Below are 15,676 nucleotides of genomic sequence, written 5' to 3'. Positions count from 1 at the left end.
TGGTGGTGGGGGGGGGTTTGTTAAAAGCAGTTGCAGCAGTGAGGAGTGCTGGCACGAGGAAGAACAGAGTGAGAGGCTGTATTGTTTCGCCACACAAGGTCCCTGTGTGGCTGTCAGTCCCCTGTAGGAGCTTTAGGCATGGTATGCATGTGCTGAGCATCTGGTGGTGCAAGACACACATCTGGAAAAAGAGTGAGGCAGCCGGTGGGGGGCTTGGAACAGTGAGGTGAGGAGTTAACACTGGGGAGTCAGAGGCTGAAGTATAACAAAGTGTGCAAATAAGATCAATACATTGTGGCTTTTGCTAAACAAGTTCTGCTGGTTTAGCCTTTTTGGTGCCTAGAAGAGTTATAAGATAAGCAGATCTTTTTAAAAACAAGTTGTAGCAGTGGCCACAGACCCCTAGAAAGATATTTATTTCTCTTTAGACATGTTTGCAGCTTTGAAACAGTGTCTGTGCTAAAGGGCCAATAGAAGAATGTGTAAGTATTGTCAGAAGGCCGCAGGGGCGTCTCTAGGCGGAGAGAAAGAAGTCTTTTTCGCCACACATACGCAGTCCCACCCTCAACGTCTTATGGAGCTTTCTTCAACTCTAGTCTGGGGTTGGCTTGCAGCCCCTCTGACACACACATAGACACACACACACACACACTAAAATTGAGCAAAAGGAATTGGGCACTCAGTCAGCACTTGAGGGCTTCTCTCACCTCATGTGTCTTCTTGCATACGAGGTACAGCTAGGGACAAGTTAATGCTACACTGAAATTCCAGCAAAGGCAAATAAGGACACTGAAAAACACAAACTGGAATTATGAGAAGCATGTTCCTTTATGCAGGAAAGTGACCTTCGGTATGAGGGGCGTTTCTTCCCATGGTGTACTTAAAGGGGTGTACACTTTGTTTGTGGCACTAAAACACAGCATAGTAATTTAGTACTGGAATGGAATGAGGGAGGTCAAAGGTCAGTCTGCTGAGGGGAAATAGATGAAGAAGGCAGGGTGAGACAAGATGATAGAGCAACCAAGCTGGCTTATAACAATGCCTGTAAGTAAGAGCCTTTAAATGAAGTGGGGCATCATTGTTTACAAAAGGGCTTATTTATTAGTTATTTCTTGGTAAGTGTGCGTTGCCTTGAAACAGAGGTTGCCAGTGTGAGAGAGGAAAGTGCGTGACACGAGGGAAGAGAGAGAGAGGTACGGCGGAGGGAAAACAGACAGCCCGTGCACTTTTGGACATGAAACCCCAGAGTTGCCTTCGGCTCAAATTACCAGAATCTGGAGGTGGGGCAATGGGAGTGATGTTGTCAAACTAAACCAAAACGGATACATGCGCCTACATGACTACCAAGTGTAGAAATATTGATCACTGTCATGGAAACAAGTTGAAAATATAAAAAAAGGTATTGATCCATTCCATCATCCTCCCCGTTGATGCACTTCTGTCCAATGGTATTCAGCTTTATGTTGAACAAATACAAATATATTGAAAAGTTAGTTATAATAGCTTTGCAACCATTTTATGGGTTTGCTGTGCAAAACTTAAATGTTCACATTTCAATCTTTTGTCACAATACAGGTCATGATTTTTTGGTAATTCAATAAATAAATAAATAGTCTTTATAAAATAATTACATGATAAAGCTTATTGTTGGGGACTCCAGTTTGAATTAAATACCTTTCGAATGAAAAGTAGAGGTTGTAGTAGTAGTAGTAAAAATAAGTAGTAGTCCCAGTAGTAATAATAGCATTTATTGTAATATAAACAATATAGAATATTTATAATATAAATGTTTGTATAATTTTGACAATATATATGGTCAGCTTGCCCAGCCCTAACCCCAGGCTATCTATCATCTTCCCAGGAAATACAACTGCAAGTGTCCCTCCTAGTAAAATGGTACTTGAGTATAATAACTGAAATCAGCACTGTTTAGAGAAACTTTGATTTTACAGATCAGTTAACAGATACCTGCTATTTTAGGTGAAGAAATAAGCAGTTTAAGCCTGGATGAGCATTTTCAACAAACAGGAACCCCAACCCTTGAAATGAATATGTGATAGATTGCTATTTCAAGTATTATCTTGTTGGCAGTTTATGAGTTTACATTCTCCCAGACGAACGAGTTGCAGTGTTGGAACATTTACAGCTATGCCTGGAATGTGCAGCCTTGGAAGGTATCTGTTTTCTTGAAGCACAACATATGGGTGATGAGCTAAAGGGCAAATATACACTCTTCCAAAACCCCTTATCGCTCTCTTGGATCAATGATTCAAAACACTAGAGTGATTGTCAGACCCTGTAGATACATTGATCACACTGTGTGCTTATCACATGCAAACACAAAGATATCTGTGTCCCAATGAATGTGTGAAATCTTTGGAGTTACTTCATTTTCTGGGGGCTGATACAGAATGTTGAAACAATTGGGAATTAGTAACGCACCTAAAGGCAAACACTGAGCGACTTAATGACTCTGACTGCACAATGTGACGGCGGTGCCAAGACTGAACATGTGAAAGGTGTTCCCAGCATCCGTCTGTTACCATGAGTCTAGTGTGCAGACATAACAAAGATAGTTCAGGCTGTCAATGAAGAGCAGAAAGAGGGTCTTCTCAAATAAAAAACATTTACAAACAAAGTAGAACAAAGTTCCTTCCTACGTTACGCTTTGTGCCATGTGATATTTATCCATACACACACAGGGCATTGCTATGGAAACATCCCTGCAAGTACCTGCCCCCTTGCTTATTATGTTGCTATAGCGGCCATCCCAGAATAGGCTCTTTTTTCTTCTCCGTCCCTCCCTCATGTTCATGACTCACAACTTGCAGTGGAAACCACAATTCAATCTGTCTCTCATTCCCCTTTTCTCCTTTTACATTCTTCTCTGTACCAAAGGAGTAGCTCGCCTTTCTGAATCATCAGTGTGTGTTTGTGTGTGTGTGCACTCGCTGTGGGGAATTCCAAAATGATTTCCAATGATAAGTTACTATGGTGATGGCAAATATCAGGCCGGGTGACCTGCATGTTGCGAGATAGTGTATCTTCAGCATTGCAAGCTGTCCTTATCTGACTGTGATTTCTTTGTAGTTGTCATCTCTCCATGGATACACTCAGCCCTCTGTTGTAACTTTAGGTTCACTTTGTTTAGAGAATCCCTAACTTGTGGTCTGCTTACTCACAGGGCTCCCGAGGTAGGATAGCACAAAATCACATGCATGATAATATGTTGCATATGATGTAACAAAAGAAGCATGTAGCAAACAAGTCAAATGTTAACATTTTGAACACCATCTCTCTGGCTTGGCTTAAGGTTCAAAGTTTTTAAACAATTTGCCAAGAAGATGAAGGATATCCAATTATCTTCGCTAATTAAATTAAGTTAAGTGAATTTAGATTTTAAAAACAGGATGAAGCCATTACTTAACTTTCACAGCAAATGTAGGCTATAAGTCAGGAATGTCTCACTTATATTCAAATAAGTACTCTGTACTCAGTTTAACCAAATAAAAAGGAAGGTTTTAGGTAGATTTTTTGACTATGGTAAACAATTTAAATTCAGTTGAAATGTAATAAAATAATGTAAAAGTAAACAGTGGAATGGCCCCAGGCAATATATTATTATAATGTATAGGATTATTAAGCCTATCACTGATGTATAAACATACACAGAGATGTATGGTGGTAGTGGGATGAGGTTGAGCGAATGTTAAGTACTTAACATGCAGTGTAATTCCTTAATCATATATCATGTGGAATGTAATAATGTTTTACAGTTGCATTTACTGATACACATTATTACAAACCATCACAGATTACAAAGATTTGTTTTCCTTTTTGACCTTTATGTAAATATAATTGTACATTGTGGTATTTCAGCTGTAAATTAATGAAAGAAGAAGCAATTGAGCTTATTATTTGCATGGGAACTCCTCAAACTACTGCTTAGAATAAACCCATACTGTAAGCATTTTCAGGTTTTTCTAACAGTTATTGTATGCCTTTTTTATTCTATGTTATCTAATTATTTGAGATAGAATACTATTGCACAACATCACATTTTTAAGGAAATCAACAATAACCTGTTTTTTTTATTTGACCAACATTTTTATTTCAACACAGAGACAAGAAATTAGCATGTGTGAAACCCAGAGCGTTAATATAAATGATGTACATGGAATGAATGAAAATGACTACTTGAGTTTAGGCCTCTGAGCTGAGTGTGCAGATGCTGGAGGTGATCACACAGATCTTGCATTTATCACTATCTTTATATCGGAGGAACTGGCTCCTTTTTCTTTTATGTTTCTTGTACATGTGTAAAAGATATCCTTATTTCAATGTGTCTCTTTTAGATCCCATGAACTCAACAATCAAATAATAAATTTAGCAGACTTTTTGACTCATCTTTCCTAATGTTTTTCTGTCTGTGTCTTCAGCAGTCACAATATCCACAATGTGGCATTGTGTACAAAATCTAATGAAGTTGGTATACAAAGAACTCTTCTTTCTGCACACAGCATGGTTTGTTTAGTGGCTGGGTTAAACAATGATCTTGTGAAAGACTTTTAAACTCAGTTACATTTTCAAGAGAACACAAATACAAACTAAAACTGAGCTGCTTTTAATGAAAGCAGAACCTTTCAATGGGTCTGTTTTTAAAGTAAACCAGTATAAAACTCAAATGACTGTTATTTCAGAACAGAGGTGATAAATCAAACAGATGTTCGTATGTTGAAGATGTTACAATGCAGGTACAGAATGATCAAAGTTACACCTTACAGTACTTACAAAATAAATGTTGTTGTAGTGAACTGTAGTAAACAAAGGGGAAAACAAAAATAAAAAAAATCAGGGAACAAACTCTCATAATGTGTTTCAGAAAAAAACCCTTCTATTGTGCCCCATGTTTTCACAAATTATCTTGATGACTCATATGTACGGGCCGTGGGCCCTGTACACTGCGAGTATTGTCTGGATTTAGGAAAGAATTTCAGTTAATAATTGTGACATTTTGCAAATATATCACAAGGGTCTTCTCTCTTTTTACGACATCTACATTTTTATTGGCTATATGCAAAGCTATTGTGAACTACTCTGGGTTAGACACTGTTGAAATATGTTCAGTTAGTTCCTTGTGTCTGATAAAACGTGTGTTATTCAATGAAATATGCAAATAACAGCCATCTGCCTTTTTTTCCAATAATGGGGAGCTGCAAAAGGAACTCTGATAGAATTTAAATAACCATTTTGACTAGGTGTGGTGTCCTTTGGGCGATCGTATCACAAGTTGCTGTTTTGCACAGGCCAGTGTGACTTCCCTTATTGTGCGTGAGACATTAATCATATACACACAGTCATCTTTACACAAACAGAAACACACACCCACACCCACACACACACGCAAAACCATCCATCCCATCTAATCCTCTAATTTTTTCTCCCCCCTACAGTCTAAGCTGCCTGTTTTCATTGTAGTCATGGGCCGCTAGTCATCGGGCGCCTGAGCCAAGCTATTTACGCTGGTTCACACTGGCTGACACACCTATAACTGGAAACACCCATTATCACATAACCTCGTATTCAAGAAGAGTGAACTGCCACAAAGTGGTGACAGCCAGAAGGGATTCAGTTTGTCAAAATGTGCACAGTATACAAAATGTTCAGGACATCTCCCTTTTAGGTGTTTAGTTTAATCCCTATTGCACAATCAACATGTTTGCTCACTCAAAGCTCATTCTCTTCTACTTATCCTTATCTGCTTTATCTTGATCTTCAGCTCCTGGTGTGGATTGATTGAATATTTAATACAAATGAATCAATAAGTTATCAAGGCGTTTATCTGGACTCACCAGAAAGAGCTCTTAGGTAACAGTAAAAGGGAATAAATAAGGTCATTCTGAGCAGTAAAGAACACACAGCATTGCCAGTGTTTACTACGCGGTTGTTAAAGAAAGTTGTTGAGTACCATACAGTTTGAACAGGTCTCCTGCTGTTTACTTGTGCACACATTATACGAGTTGTCTGTCTGGAAGCACCAATTGAAGTAGTTCTTCAAAGGTTCTATCAGCCACACCTTTTTGGCAAAAAGTCAAACATGAGTGAAGCAAAAATAACAAGAACAAAAGCAGGAGGAGCATAATTATCATATTCTTCCTAAACATCTTGACAATATACAGTTGAGTCAATAATAAACATGTCGTTATTCTGCTCATTTTCAGAGTAAGTAGCATTGTAATGTTTTCATTTTATTTAGGAACATTTTCTACTAGCGCTTTTCTTCTAAACACCCTTGCAGTCCACAGACGTAAGCAATACCACACTTCATAGAGTTATTTAGGGTCTCTGCTTATCTTGCACATAGTTGGGTTTACTTCTTCACTTTTATCACAGCATGCACCGATGACAGACACACACACTCATGCAGGCAAACAAACACTAGGGCTTCTTATTTTTGTGGGAGAACGGCACCCTGTTCTTGAGAGAAAACAAAATCAGCGCTGTCTGGCTCATGGTGGTGTAATGTGGTAATAATAAAGTATGCGGTGAGTACACATGTACAAGCGTGGGTCTGTGTGCCGCTCCCTGTTCGATCCCTGCAAAGCCACGCAGTAACTTCCTGTGTGTTTGCTCTACTTGTTACATGTTTGCTATTTCACCTCACCAAGGACAAGTGTGACATGAGTACAAGGAGTGGGTGTTTCAAGGAGGGTTGGTGAGAGTGGTGAAAAGCACACATGGCATCCCATTTGCTAAACTAGGTGGACACTGATGTCCTAAATCGACGATTGCCAGGGGGCACTTCAAGGTGGGGTAGGTAAGTTTGAGAAACCGGCTCGAGATACACTTTTTGTTATATTGCATGGAATGCTCTTAACATCCCGATAGCAATGAATATCTAAAGTGCTTTGACAAAAAATCCATACAAAATGTCATCTGTGGAAGCCGTAGCGCTGTAAAAAGCATGACCAATCATTTTAGCCGGCCCGGCTAAAATAACTGGATGGCCTGTCAGCCTTCCATCTGTGCACAAATGTATCTCGTGCCCTCATTGGTCATGTGCGCGTTCGTGTGTGTTGGAGGAGGGGCTCTGTAAGGAAGTGGCAGATTTTTTCCAGCTGTGTATTTTCAAATTCTAGCGCACTCGAGCTGGTTTCTCCAAAATCCCCTACCCCACCTTTAAGGAACGAGGTGGGATTATAAAGTTACTAACACAAATTCAAAAAGATAAAATCATGGTTCAATAAAGAATGCATCCAAAAACTGAGTTAGGTGTAACACATTAACATCACCCATTGCGATTTGAAGTGTGCAAAAACTAGTAAGCAAGCGTAGAGGTCAAAACGCACACACAATCACATGAAGTATAAATGTTTGAAATGGCCAAATAGATAAACTGTAAAAATCGTTACGATAAAATATTGGATACTTCTTTGAAATGATGCAAATAGCAAAAATAGGCCTCACTTTTGCTACTATTACAATATATCCTATAACTGTGTCTCAATTACAACGTTAGCATTCCTTGTAATTCTGGCAGATATTCAACAGCTGGTGACTCTTCTGTTGACAAAGGCTGTATATTCAGAAAAACACATTTTGACACGAGCGTTCCCTCTTCTTTGGCTAAAGCATCTTTAGATCCAGAGAAACACATTTTTGGTTGCTTCAGCTTGCTCACCATTAGCCTTTCTCCTCTCTCACTTGTTGCATTGTCGAGTATTAGAGTAAGCATTGTGTTAGCATGAACGCGCTTCAGGTGTTTCTTCAGGTGTTTCTTTAGGTGTTTCTTTAGGTGTCTTGTGCTATTTTATATGGGATAAAGTAGAAGTACGGATTAAACTTCTTTACTCAAGTAAAAGTAAAGAAGTAAGGGCTTTGAAATGTACTTAAGTAAAAAGTATCCATAACTACCATCTGTTTTATAGAGAAACTGACCTCACTTTAGGCCTATATTAATAGAACAATAATGTCATTGTTAGCTAATGAATGTGTCGATGCTGAACAACGGCAAAATGACAAAGTTCTCATTGGTCCCTCTTGTTTAGAGAAGACCAGGAAATGATGGATACACGGATCGTGTTCAAATCAATAGGCACGCAAGGACTCTAAATCAGGGGTGGGGAATGTCCGGCCCCCGGGCCGTATACGGCCCGCGAGACAATTTGGTACGGCCCTCGAGGTAATTTATAAACACACGCAAAAAAGAAAAAAATGAAAGAAATCTAGACCGCAAAAAAATTAAACAAGCGAGTGCCTGTTTTTCCTGGCCAAGGTCAGGGTCCTTGAACACAACACGAGCCTAACGTGTCATCACGTGGTATATGTCTCGACCGTAGGCGGAGTTTGACATTTGCGCTTGGGGGGGCAAACCTTTTTTACTGACGTCAGTACACAGTCATAACTATCGCGTGGGATGCTACGGATACAGTAGCAATAAAGCCAGCGCTCACCGCACTGAGTATTACTTTTCCACATACGAACACAACTCGTTCCGTCATGCACGCCTCATGCCCGCCGTACACACACACTCATATGGAAGGGGCGGTCTCTCCCCCCAACAACAGTGCATTACATAACTGTGCACATCTTATACTTATTTGATAACTACTATATCCCTTGGTTACTTGAACACTCTACAATATTATTAACCAGTGTCCTACCTTATTAAAATATTGATATACGAAATATTTGTATTGGAACAGTTTTCGACGTAGTAATGCTGTAATATATTTCAGCCACTAGGGGGGGCTGAAGAAACACACTCCTCAATGTCAGTCTTGGTACTTTATTGACAAAGATGACGACACCCTGAAATAGAGCAATGCCGCAGGATAAGCTGATAAAGTATAACATGAACAATACACATATATTCACATACATATATTAAAGACACACTAAACGGTAGTGAAACAGTCTTACATGTGTGAGTGGACGAACGTCTCAACCCGAGGCGGAGTGAATGAATAACATGTGGGCTAACATGGCCGCTATGCAGTACCGGGTCAAAGCACGGCATATCCGGGCAGCGACAGTAGTGACGCTGCCCTCTAGTGGCCGGCGATACACTCTTCATCCCCCCCAGACCGGAAAACTATGGACCGGAATAGGTTAACGGTCTAAATCCAGCTGCCGGACTCGGGCTCGTACCGTGCAGGCGGCCTTCTCACGCGGCCTGGCCGAGTAGGCTGGGGTAGCATCGGCGGCGACTGCGGCACCGGAGCGCCCAGGACGGCACCCGTAGGAACGATGAGGTCAGAGGACGCTTCACCAGCAGGTGCCGGTGGGGAAGCACCCCTATCCGAGTCGCGGGGTCCAACAGCCGGCCGCTGAGCGATCCCTTGGGGCGTCGCCCAGACCGGGTGGACAGGTGGGGCCTGATGGCCCAGGGCAGCGGGCGGCGGCAAGGGCGCAGCCGGCTGTTCACGGGCGCAGGGTGTGGCCGGCGTATAGACCCGGAAGAAGCGCCGGTTGCGCAGTGTCAGACGTTCCGAACCGTCAACCCTGATCCGATACTTGTCGTGGCCTGGCGACTCCACCACGATCCCTGACCTGTCCTATTTGTTGGGGCTCGGGCCTTGCTGGTTCTGGAGGAATACTCTTTCGCCGAGTGCCAATGGGCGGAGCGGTCTTGAGTGAGTCCCCAGGGACTCGGTGGTACGGGACATACGGGTCCGAAGGGCGTCCTCCTTCGCCGCCCATGCCTCGCGTCATAGCAGGTGGATGTGCGGGTTCGAGAACTTCTCGAGGCGGTTCACGAAGGAGAGCGAGCCACGAAGGGGGCGGCCGAAGATGATCTGCGCTGGCGAGAGGTTGCAATCGGGGTCAGGTGTGTTTCGCAACTGCAGCATAGCACGCAGGAAGCGGTCCTGATCAAGGCCGCCCGACGGGCCGGTGTTGGACATCAGGAGGCGCTTAGCGGTCTTAACCGCAACTTCTGCCCTCCCATTCGACTGCGGGAAGCTGACGGACGACACCCGGTATTTGACGTGCCATAAGCGGAGGAAGTCCTCAGTGTGGCTCGCCTTGAATTCTGGACCACCGTCGCTCGAGAGCTCCTCCGGTACGCCGAAGGTGGCGAAGAACGAACGGAGGTGTTGAACCAGGCCGGTTGAGCCCGCCAGGGCAGTACCTGCCGTAGAGCTCAGGACCTCTACCCAGCCCGAGAGGCGGTCCCCGACAACTAGGTAGTGGCGGCCCCCATAGTCGAAGAAGTCAGCGAACAACGCTTCGAATGGCATGGACGGGGGTGAGGACGGCAGGGGGGGTGTAGCCGCCTGTGACGGAGCATTGCGGTTGCAGTCTGCACATCCGTCCCTGGTGGCCTGAATGTCCCCGGACATCCCGGGCCAGTAAACTATGGCTCGGGCATGCTGCCCCATCGCTGAGGTTCCCTGGTGAGCGGCATGGAGATGCTGAAGGACTCTCCCACGGAGGGATGGGGGGACTACAACGCGGTCCCGATAGAGCAGGACGCCGTCCCGTGCGTAGATGGACTCACAGACCGATGACAGACTCGCCAGGGCAGGGTCATTCACATCAATCCCACCCTCCTGCTCGATGAGTTGGAGGAGGTGGCCGAGGCATCCATCAGCCGCTGTCTCCCGTGCGAGGAGGGGCCAAGAGACGGCTCCGAGCTCCCGTGCGTCGTCGCGGATGGAGGCCATGAGTGCTGACTCCACGGCGTCAGGCCCGCTCGGCAGCCCCAATGAGAGGCCGTTTGCTGAGCCCGAGGGGGAAGGATGCCTCGACGTGGCATCAGCGGCATAGTTGCTCTTGCCGGGTAGATGCACAATGTCAAAGCGCCATGGGATCTTCACCAACGGCTTATGGTCGGTGACCACGACGAGGTTGTCGGACCCCTGCGTGAAGTACCGCGTCTGTTCCAGACCCCAGGCCACAGCTAGGGCCTCTCCCTCGACGGCCGCATAGCGCTGCTCCGCAGGGGACAGGAAACGCGAGCCCGCGAGGGTGATCCTCCATCCACCTGGGCAGCAGTCCGGTATGCCCGAGGTACAGTGACAGTGTTGCTGGAGCAGGAAGTAGCCTACGCCACGCATGGACCAGTCGGGGCGGAGGCAGGTACGCTTCTGCATGTCGTAGATCTCCACGCCCTCACGGATGGCCTCCATTATGGCATGCTTAGACGCCTGGAAGGCCTCCTCCAGAACGGGGGACCATAGGAACACACAGCGTGGGCTGAGGAACGGCTTAAATGGGGCCATCGTGTCACCTAACTGGGCATAGTTGGCCACCTGGTTGACAAGGCCGAACCAACTCCTGATGTCTGTCGTGGAGCCAGGGGTGGGGAAGTCACGGATGGCGTCCAAGTATTTCGGGAGCGGTTCAATGGTAGATTCCGACACCCTGAAGCCAGCGAAATCGACGCACCTCTCCGCGAACTGGAACTTGTCTGAGTTCAACACGATACCCGACCGGCCGACACGCGTCAGGAAGTCGATGGTCCTCCACCAGTGCTGCTCCAGGTCGGTGTCATAGTGGATGGTGTCATCCACGCAACGTTCCTTGCGTTCATAGTCCGAGAGGACGGCATCAAACCGACGGTTGTAGCCATCCCCTGATGACAGGAAGCCCTGTGGTGCCCTGGTGTAGCGCCAACGGCCGAAGGGTGTAATGCCCCCCTGCCCCCCCGCAAAATCCGCCTATGGTCTCGACTGACAGCGGTGCAGTTCTGACGGAGTGAGTAGGAGACGAAGTGCTGCAGCACTTAGTTCAGAAACTGCAGTACCCATAAGGAGCCGTACACATGCCGCAGTTTCTGCGTGGCTGTGTCTTTAGTTGAAAACCCAGTGGCGATCTGCTCATCTGTCATACTGATCATACAGTCAATAACTTTGTTGTTAACTTATTAGCATCTGGTTAGCTAGCTATGCTAACGAATATAAGAAGCTTTTTCTACAACCAGTGAGGTAAAGGAGGCACATCTTTATATGATCATTATAGTTGACAAGAGAACAAGAGAATAAAGTAAACAGGTATAAAATACTATATGACAGTAAACAAAAGTTGTTATTAATAAAGAAGAATACAGTTTAAAGGGGAGTGATTTGTCAAATATTCATAAAGAAAAATAAATCTGCTTCCAGTTCTGTTTCATCTGGATGTTGATTGATTGATTGAAAAGTTTATTAACAGCTTGTATATTGGGTACAGTACAGTACAGCTCAAAACATACAATTGTTAAGGGGATGCAGACCAGAGAAAGACTTTCGTCTTGTTTACATCAGGGTCCCCCATTTCCAATTCATCATGTCATTTAAGACATATAAGACATATTTGACATACAGATGGCTTATTTACAATTTACATACAGGTGTTTTTTTTTTTTTTTTTACATATAGATTGCTTGTTTACAATTTTCATTTTAGATTTCGTTCTAATACATCCTAACCGGACATTTAAGACATACCAAGTCTACAGATATACAGTTAGTAACTCAACATGTTGAGAGATGTATCCATAGCAGGGTTGCCAACTCTCATGCATCTGGCGTGTGACACACGCTTTCACTCTCAATCTCACGCTCTCACGCTGCCCAAACTATTCTCACGCCAAAAACAAGAATACCGCAGACTAGAAACGGTTTTGTCACGTAGTGATCGTCTTCTCAATAGAACATCTTTGATAATGTCTTCTGGCCAATCAGAATCAAGATAACGGCGTTGTGTTGTTGCAGGAAGTCCCGACGGAGAATACTTTTGCTGTAGTACATCTCTATACATCGATACAACATTACGTGTTGATAGAAATCAACACGTAATGAAATAAGACCCCACGGTTTGATGATTGATAGGTGTGTGGGCTGTCTTTCATTTTGACACACAGAACAATGGGGGCATCCACCCTTATCCACAATGTAAAGTAACTCACAGCCTCTTCTCTCTTCTCTCTGTGAGGAGCAGCAGGTTCAGCTTTCAGAACAAAGTAACACAAAACTAAAATGGCATTCATTTTTTTAAATATGTCGTGTAGTGATAGATGTATTCATTTTTCTTCTCAAGAGAGTACCAGAATGTGTATTTTATGTTAGTATTTCAAAAAATGTCCTGGGGAAGAATCACCCCAGACCCCCCTGCAGGGGTTGGGTTTTCAGCATGTCAACTCTTTCACTTGTGTGGAAATTGCAGGATTGGCTCCAGGTCGCCCTTTTTATTTACTACAAGACAAATGTGCCTTTTTATTTCATACAGTTCAATTTAGATTGAGACAGGGAAATAATCTAAACCTCACGCGTGGCGTTTCACTGTCAAGGGGAGCGGGTATGTAATTACATTGCAAATACTGACTTCACCCCACCGGGTTAGCCCTACCATGGAAAACCCAACAAAAATACTCTGGAGCCGCAACTGCCGACCCGTATTGCGCATGCGCAGATCTAAAATTCAGTAGAAATTATAAAAAGTAAGTCTGCTGCTTATTGTTCTACTAGGCCAAAATATAGTCAAAGAGTATATGAGAGTGAGAGTGTGTTAATTAACATATTTGGCAGTTTGGAGTAAGTCTGTAGATTAGTTGTGTGTGTGTGTTTCATGTATAGCTCTCACGATAATTAATTTGGTTGGATTAATTTTCCCGGAAATTATTGCGATAAACGATAATATTGTCGGCACCGTTGTATGACCATTTTAGACCACGGACATAATGATAATATATAACAGTAATTCAAGTACATCCTTTCAAACTGCTAGTCACATCCTCATGTAAATGGGAATTTATCGAGTTCATTTTTATTTATCGTACGATAAGTCAATGAATTGCTTATCGCGACAGGCACACAATAAAACAGTGGAAACAAACATGTGTTTGACTTTCATTAGTGAATGAAACTGTGTGCCCTTTATAGTCTGTGTCCAATATTATGTATTTGTGTATATTGTATATATATCATATATATATGCTAAGGTCTCGCTGCTGACACGATAGCAGTCATTTCGTGCGCATATGTGTAATCAAACCCATGATACCAAAATCTCACTCCAGCCAGGTACCCAAAGTTGGCAACCCTGATCCATAGATCTCCTAATGTTGCTCTCAAAGTGCACCAGATTGATGCTTTTAACTTCAACATTTAAAAAAAAATCTTCCCGGGGGTGCTGGAGGAGGTTAGTCCCCCCCCCCCCCCCCACTTAAATCATGTTCACATGGATAGGAAACTAAATACATTTGCACACATCTTGTGTCCATATCTTTCTGTTTTGGTGGTCACGCCACAACGTGCATGCATACGCATGTGTTCACACCACGCCACACTGTGCATGCATACGCGAGTCATGGTGAGATATCTGGATTAAGAGGTTGCTTTTTCTTTGCACAGCATGAAATGGATGGGCTGTGATTTTTGTTTTTTTAAGCAGAGGTCAATAATTTGTACGGCCCTCTGAGGATATTGTAAAAATTGAAATAACCCTTGAGAGGAAAAAGGTTCCCCACCCCTGCTCTAAATAATAATGATCACACCACCAAACGCAGATTATAACTAAAGTATCGAACCTTTTGAAAATGTAAGAAGTAAAAGTACAGGTATTTGTGTTAAAAATGTAAGAAGTAAAAGTAAACAGTTGTCAGAAAAATAAGTAGTGGAGTAAAGTACTGATACCAGAAAAATGTACTAAAGTACAGTAACAAAGTATTTGTACTCCACTACTTCCCACCTCTGGCGCTTGACTATTATATTCTTGTCCTGAAAGTAATGGGAGTGTACCCATTTAAAAGACTCTAACAAAAGAGAGTTGGGTCTTTATTCACACAACGACTGAGATTACTATTATAACTGCAATTATTTGGTATATGGGAACATGGTAGACTTGAATTTATTTTATTCCAATACAGAAATAAAGTTATTGAACGTAATTTATACAGCTATTTCACTCAGACTTGTTTTGCGGTGGGCATTGTTTAAACATACAAATATCTTGTAAATAAACTCTTTGCATTTTGTATCTACGTAGAAGACTGACTCTTCTGTCATTTTTGTTAATGTTGTGTTCAGTAGTTTAAATGGTGTAATTACATGTTTATGTCATTGTCCATAATGTAATAGCCTTCCCACATTGTGGTGTGTACCTCTACTTCATCTTAACTCTAAAATGAGAAACAGGAATTGAAGAAATATCATTTAAAACGGTTTTATTTTGTTTCAATATATTATACAATGACAAGAAGTTAAGAGAAAGGATATAGTCTTTTATTTGACTGCTGCGCTCATCGTTGTGTAAGCATTTATGCAAGGCTGCCTCTGGGTGTAAATTATAGTAAGGTGCGTCACATTAGCTTGAAACTGTTCAAATGTATCTTTCTGTTTTCTTTTTTTTAATGATTGGCTGCAAAGGTAAAGCACAACATATCCAATATATATATATATATATAGTATATCATATATAATATGGCTCAAACTATGTGTTTTCTACACAGCTAGTTGCTTAAGTTGATATTATAAACTTTTAATAAAATCCTTTTCAACAGCACTGACTGATGGTAAAAGGTTGTTGATGAATGTTATAACTTGTACATTTCTTTCTTTCTTTTTTAAAGCAAAAGTTACTTTTTCTGTTACATGTCATCGGAGCCCATTTCGAAGCAGTGGGTGGTCCCCTGGCTGCCGAGAACCACTCCCTTGCACCGGTCTCCTCCCCTGCATTCCCCTCCTTCTCCTCAC

This window comes from Gymnodraco acuticeps, unplaced genomic scaffold (assembly GCF_902827175.1).
Source record: "Gymnodraco acuticeps unplaced genomic scaffold, fGymAcu1.1, whole genome shotgun sequence".
NCBI lineage: Eukaryota > Metazoa > Chordata > Actinopteri > Perciformes > Bathydraconidae > Gymnodraco > Gymnodraco acuticeps.
Note: the sequence above shows the minus strand (reverse complement) of the source record.